The sequence below is a fragment of the Nestor notabilis genome, unplaced genomic scaffold (assembly GCF_000696875.1).
Source record: "Nestor notabilis isolate BGI_N333 unplaced genomic scaffold, ASM69687v1 scaffold397, whole genome shotgun sequence".
NCBI lineage: Eukaryota > Metazoa > Chordata > Aves > Psittaciformes > Psittacidae > Nestor > Nestor notabilis.
This window is the reverse complement of record NW_009937538.1, coordinates 9,611-16,968: the sequence shown is the minus strand read 5'-3', so window position 1 is coordinate 16,968 and position 7,358 is coordinate 9,611.

Here is a 7,358-nt window from a genome sequence, read left to right as displayed (position 1 = left end):
CCTGTGATAATCTTATAAAAATAACAGAATCGACTCGCTAGTTTTGGCCTGAGTTGGATTTTTTTTTCCATAAAGTAGCAGAAGTTTGGGACAAAGAGTGGTATTGACAGTTCAGTTGAGATACGCTGGATAAAAAAGTATTAACTAGTAAGTATATAGGCTAGTACAATAAGCACATAAGCTAACAAGCATGCCCGTAAAGAGAAGATTATATTAGGGAAGGATAGGGTGGGAACAAGTGAGGTTTTGGTGAGACTGCTGCATTTAACATAATGGTTTCAAACTGAAATCTACGTATCACACTCCATCACAAATCATGCTGAGATTTACAATAGGAATGGTCATAAAGAATGTTGGGGTTTTTCCACTCCAACAAGAAGTTCTGGCTACTGGCTCCTAGCTGTTCATTGTTACAAAGAGGACCACATCCTTAGGTGGAGTAAATCCATAAGCACAGTTAGCTTCAATACAACTATCCCAGGCTGTACAAGCTGAGGAGCTCATTGGCTAAATAATTTCTTGTATATCATTTGTGCAAGCATTCATCATGCTTGCCTGGGAAGCTGTTCAAAAAATGAGTGGGAAAACACCTGACAATCTTTTAGTGAGGTGTGGTTTGTAGGAATTGGAGATCCCACCAAACTGCACAGATACAACGTTATTTTAACCAGTATCACGGGTCATGTTTTCAGTAAAACTCAGTCCCACAGATGCATACAAGAAATACATTTCCTTTACATATATATTGGACACAGACTAATTATTAGGATGACATTTCTGGGTAACAAAGAGATCAGAAGTTATTTCTTAATAGTTTGCATTGCTGAGAACAGAATAATGCTATATATGATATGGTAAAACAATATCTATTGTGGGGGTGGGGAAGTGTACACATTTTTGACATTTAGTGTTACTCTGACATCTCGATGTTTTTTGCTCTATATTTTCAAACAGGCCATTCATATAGCTTCTGAATAATTTCAGTGATACAGCACCTAGAACTGCTTTCTTATCCTGGTGTTTCTATCAAATGTAAAGATGGAAGCAAATGACATTCCTAGCTCAAACCAGTAATTCTTTCACTGCTGTATTAACATTTCCACCCCTGGGTTGTTGGTGTATTTTCTCCTTTATGTAACAGCAGAAAAGAAAATGTTACGAACACAGATGGCAAAGTCTTGTATTAAGCTGTTAAGTGTCTCCTTACTGCTTCCATTAAGCTTACAATGACTGATCTTTGTTTGACTACACATTGTTTGACTACACCTGAACCTTCCATTTTTGTCAGTCTGGACTATGTGATTTATTTTTCTAACCTTGACCCAGTTCTCCAACCACTCTAGCCACTGAACTCCCACTGCAATCAATCGAGAAGTCTCCCTACACATTCCAGTACTTTTTCCAACTCTATCAGCTTTTTCTACTAGTTCTATAGAGAAAAATATTCTATGGATGAATGGACTTCAAAGTTAGGAATTTGATTCTGATGAAACTACGTGTATTTAACTCTTTGAGGATGGACAGTGTGTGCCCTACTTTTTGCATCTTGCTTCTTTACTTCAAGCAAGAAAACATATTCACAATGATCAAATCAGAAATAAATAACTGATCTAACTGTGTCTGTTTTGTCAACTATGGCAAACATAAAAACTGGAAATATTCTCTTTTCAGCAAGGAAACTATGATAGGTTTGACTAAACTTGGCTTGGAAACCTCTGTTAGGTTTCAATGTGCTTTATGTCTTGTTTTTATTATTTGTCTTCTCTCCATCTTAATTAACAGGTTTCCAGATATTGATGTGTATTGATGTGATGGTTTTTAAGCTAAAAAAGCTAAAAAAAAAGCTAAACTGGTCTCTGTGTTCAAAACATGTATAGCATGCAACTGTGCAATAATGGACAGCTTCAAATCTAGGAGAAATCAATTCTTCACTGAAAGAGGAATTCTGATAGTAGACTTAAAGCTTCTTGTTTCCCCAAATCTAAATCAGCAAGTTATTCAGCTTATTGTAAGAACAAGAATGCTTTCTTAGTCTTAACAGAACTTGCTTCATATGAAGGAAGTTCATTTTCTGCCATGGTTCTGCAGTCATCAGCATTATTTGGAAACAACATCTAAAGCACTTGCCACTTAATGGAAACTTCAGAGTTTTACAATTGACTTGCTCTGTAATTACTGAAACCAAACCAAGCCAATCAAGCAAAGGAAACCTCTTTCATGAATCTGTTATTTACATACAAAGCAGACAGGAAAAAGGTATTTTGTTAGCTCTGGAGACACAGTTTAAGGGGTTTTAAAAGATTAGGAAGTATAATGACAGGTGCACTGTGTTCCTTAAAATGAGACGGGAAGTGAGTATGAGACAGAACTTTATGGCATCATCCTTCTATAAAACTAAATGGACAAACTGTTCTCTCTTAATAATGACTATACACTAACATTTACAACCAAGTATTGTACCTTTACTTGACCTTTAACACACTGTACTGCATTAATTGCCTTAACTATTCAACTAATGACAGCCAAGACCTGGATTGGTCCCATATTCCTTCTGTCTGAGGTTATTTTTTTTAATATGAAACTCTGCAGGCCTTTTTTGTATTCTACAATGCTTTGAAGTTCAAGCAAACCAATATGTGCCATCATCATGGCCTAGATAGGTGTATTCTTTGCTGGGTAAAACAGTGGGTAGCTGGCAGAGCCCTAAGAATGTTGGTAAATAGTGTTACACCAAGTTGGCAACCAGTCACTAGTGGTGTCTCTCAGGGCTCAGTGTTAGGGCCAGTGTTGTTTAATATCTTTACTGATGATCTGGATGAGAGGATTGAGTGCACCCTCAGTAAATTTGCAGGTGATACCAAGTTGGCTGGGGGTGTTGATTTGCTTAAGGGTAGGAAGGCTCTACAGAGGGATCTGGACAGGCTGGATTGATGGGCTGTGGCCAATTGCATGAGGTTCAACAAGGCAGAGTGCCAGGTCCTGCATTTGGGCCACAACAACCCTAAGCAGTGCTACAGGCATGGGGAAGAATGGCTGCAAAGATGCTCAGTGGAAAAGAACCTGGGGGTGCTGACTGATGGCCAGTGAACATGAGCCAGCTTGTGGCCAGGCAGCCAAGAAGGCGAATGGCATCCTGTCCTGTATCAGAAATAGTGTGGCCAGCAGGGCCAGGGAAGTGATTGTCCCCCTGTCCTCAGCACTGGTGAGGCTGCACCTCAAATACTGTGTTCAGTTCTGGGCACGTCACTACAAGAGAGACATTATAGTGCCAGACCGGGTCCAGAGAAGGGCAACAAAGCTGGTGAAGAGTGTGGAGCACAAGTCTTAAGAGCAGTTGCTGAGGGAACTGGGGTTATTTAGGCTGGAGAAGAGAAGGTTCAGGGGGGCCTTATCGCTCTCTACAACTACCTGAAAAGAGGATGGAGTAAAGAGGTGGCTGATATCTTCTCCAAAAGTTACAAGTGATAGGACAAGAGGAAACAGCCCCATTTTGCTCAGCTGGTGAAGAGTGTGGAGCACAAGTCTTAAGAGCAGTTGCTGAGGGAACTGGGGTTATTTAGGCTGGAGAAGAGAAGGTTCAGGGGGGCCTTATCGCTCTCTACAACTACCTGAAAAGAGGATGGAGTAAAGAGGTGGCTGATATCTTCTCCAAAAGTTACAAGTGATAGGACAAGAGGAAACAGCCCCATTTTGCTCCAGACTGCCTTGATATTAGGAAAAATTTCTTCACCAAAATGGTGGTCAGGCATTGGAACAGGCTTCCCAGGGAAGTGGTGGAATCACTGTCCCTGGAAGTGTTCAAAAAATGTGTAGATGAGTCCTTCAGTGACATGGTTTAGTGGTGGACTTGGCAGGCCTGGGGTAAAGATGAACCATTCAGATTGCAATGGGAGCCACTCACAATTTCTTTTTTTTTTTTTTTTCTACTTGTGAACACATTCTAAACAGTGGTGATTTCTTTATGTGCACTGACGTGAGTTAAAAACCACATGTAAACTCTTGCTGGTTACAGGTGGCAGAGACACTGTGCTGTGGGAAGGAGAGTGAAAGAGTCAGGTTTAGAGGTATGATTTTATAACAAACACATTTTAAAAGAATTCTAGAGGAAGAATTTTTTTTTTTGCTGAAAAGCACCAAATCCACAACACTGCTGGAAATCTGCAATGTTTGCTGGAAATAGCGATTTTGTATACATTATTGAGAGTAGGTTGGACAAACCTGTTCTTAAAGCCAGGTTGGATGGGACTTTGATTTAACCTGGTCTAGTAGAAGGTGTTCCTGCCCATGGCAGGGGGGTTGGAACCAGATGATCTTAAAGGTCCCTTTCAACCTAACCCGTTCTATGATTCTGTGTCAGTAAAGTGCTCAAAAGCAGTCTGATGAGACTGGTGGGAATAGCATCTGTCTCCCACATCTGCATCCTATCATAGTGTCAAGAACAAAGTTAGGGTGAACTTTATTTTCTGTTGTCCACCAATTTAGACATTCTAGATACTTTATTGGAAGTTCAGATAAACACTTAAAAACAGGAATTCAGGGCAATAAATTTCAAGTTTTGAAGAAGAAGGTATGTTTAAACATATCAAATAATATATAAAAATCTACCTAATTCTCTTCATTTTAGTTTGGGATTCTATGTTTACTAGAAGCTTTTCTCGTTTCACGGTCCTTGTCCAAACTATCTAGTTTTAGGTCTCGTCCAAAACTTTTTTAACTCAAAGAAACGTTCTCACTGTTTTCATTGGGATTTGGATCAAATCCTGTAGATTCAAACATGAAATACACATGAAATACGATAAGGGAACCTCAGATGGTGATCTAACTGCTGGTCATGTAAAAGTTCTGTACAAATGACCTAGTTTACTATCTTAACACACAAAGTTCAACAGCAATATAGAAGTTGCTTAAGGTGTCCACCTTAAGCATGGCAATTTTTTACGTGGAAATTGTACCATCTATCAATAGTTATCATGAAAATATGATCAGAAAATAGCAGGAAACAGTGGAGAAAGTTCTTGTTACTACTTCATAAATCAATGGTGTTAATTTTTAATCATTATTCAGGTGGTCACTACCAGGCTGAACAATGTCATCCAAAGTCCTTCTGATATCTATCTGAATGCAGAAAGTAATAAAAACTATACGGTAGTGAAGCATATCATAGAATATTTCTGGAGGGAAAGAAAAACATAAATGCAAGGCCTGATGCGGGCAGTATGCTACCTTCATTGAAGTAGCGTCAGGAAAGGTAAGAAGTGGCTTAAATACAGAGAGCTATCTGTTGGTGAGTCCTACCTGTAACACAGAGTCACCATAGGAAAGACACGGAAAATAAGGAAAGGCACACCATTACACCACTTTGCTTGCTAAATGATCATATCATTGTACTTGCACAATGGTGGAACAGAAAAAGGCAGACGAAACCTGGCGAAAAACCAGTGAGGGCTGTATCAATGATCAGGGGACTGGAGCACCTCTCCTATGAAGACAGGCTGAGAGAGTTGGGCTTGTTAAGCAGCCTGGAGAAGAGAAGGCTCAGGCGAGACCTTAGAGCAGCCTTCCAGTACCTAAAGGGGGCCTGCGAGGAATCTGTAAAGGGACTTTTTACATGGCATGTAGAAATGAGGGGGAATGGCTTTAAACTGAAAGATGGTAGATTTAAATTAGATGTTAGGAAGAAATTCTTTCCTGTGAGGGCGATGAGACACTGAAACAGGTTGTCCAGGGAAGTAGTAGCTGCCTCATCCCTGGAACTGTTCAAGGCCAGGCTGGATGGGGCTTTGAGCAACCTGGTCTAACAGAAGGGGGGTTGGAACTATATGATCTTTAAGGTCCTTTCCAACCCAAACCATTCTATGATTCTATGGCACCTGATTCTCCATTTCTCCTAATAGTAGCTCCTTCTGACTGTGATATACTGAATCTTAAGAACAAGGATATTCCAAAACATCCATCAGGCCACACTATGGGTAGGAATTAGGAGGAGGCATCTTGCTAAATGATCATATCATTGTACTTGCACAATGGTGGAACAGAAAAAGGCAGACGAAACCTGGCGAAAAACCAGTGAGGGCTGTATCAATGATCAGGGGACTGGAGCACCTCTCCTATGAAGACAGGCTGAGAGAGTTGGGCTTGTTAAGCAGCCTGGAGAAGAGAAGGCTCAGGCGAGACCTTAGAGCAGCCTTCCAGTACCTAAAGGGGGCCTGCGAGGAATCTGTAAAGGGACTTTTTACATGGCATGTAGAAATGAGGGGGAATGGCTTTAAACTGAAAGATGGTAGATTTAAATTAGATGTTAGGAAGAAATTCTTTCCTGTGAGGGCGATGAGACACTGAAACAGGTTGTCCAGGGAAGTAGTAGCTGCCTCATCCCTGGAACTGTTCAAGGCCAGGCTGGATGGGGCTTTGAGCAACCTGGTCTAACAGAAGGGGGGTTGGAACTATATGATCTTTAAGGTCCTTTCCAACCCAAACCATTCTATGATTCTATGGCACCTGATTCTCCATTTCTCCTAATAGTAGCTCCTTCTGACTGTGATATACTGAATCTTAAGAACAAGGATATTCCAAAACATCCATCAGGCCACACTATGGGTAGGAATTAGGAGGAGGCATATTAATGCTGCAGTGTATAGGTTGGAACCCGCCATACAGACCTGCTAAAACACAGCTCAGCATACTTAATAAGTTGGTAATGCCATGCCACAGTGAGATTTTTTTAGTGGGCATATTTCACTCACACAAGCAAGAAAAGAGTGAGTCATGAATGATTTCTTAACAGCTCTGCAGAAAATTAGCCCAAAACCTGGCTGTGGGAGAACTAAGCTGGACAGGCTGTGAAAGCACTAAGGAACAAGGAGAAAGGAGAAAGAGTCCGTCATTAAGAAGCACACAGTAAAGAGGATAGAGTCTATGCAAACAGGAAATAAAGGAAGTCTTGCATTTTACCATGAACACAGTGTCTAATTGCCATGGATAAGAAAAATTAAACAATTCCCTTCACACCACCTATGTGCATAACCAAGTAGTTATTTTATTCTGCGTGCTGTCATGTTGACACTTTGCTACAGTCCTGTGACAGCATTCTTTCTTCAACACAAGTCACTGACTGAGTCTAGAACTATGGCTCCTGTGACAGGAATGGCAGAATTTTTAGATGGAACATCTGAGTTTTATTTTGATTTATGACAGATCCACTTTGTTAAGACTCGGTCTTTGGTTAAGAGGCCAGTCAATAAGATTTAGTGACTTAGTGACTTAGTGACTTTATATTTTCTTTCTTCTAGATTTTTTTATCAAGGACTCTCAGCTAATAGTTTAAGATACAGTCTTTATAAAATGTTCCTTATGGTAAG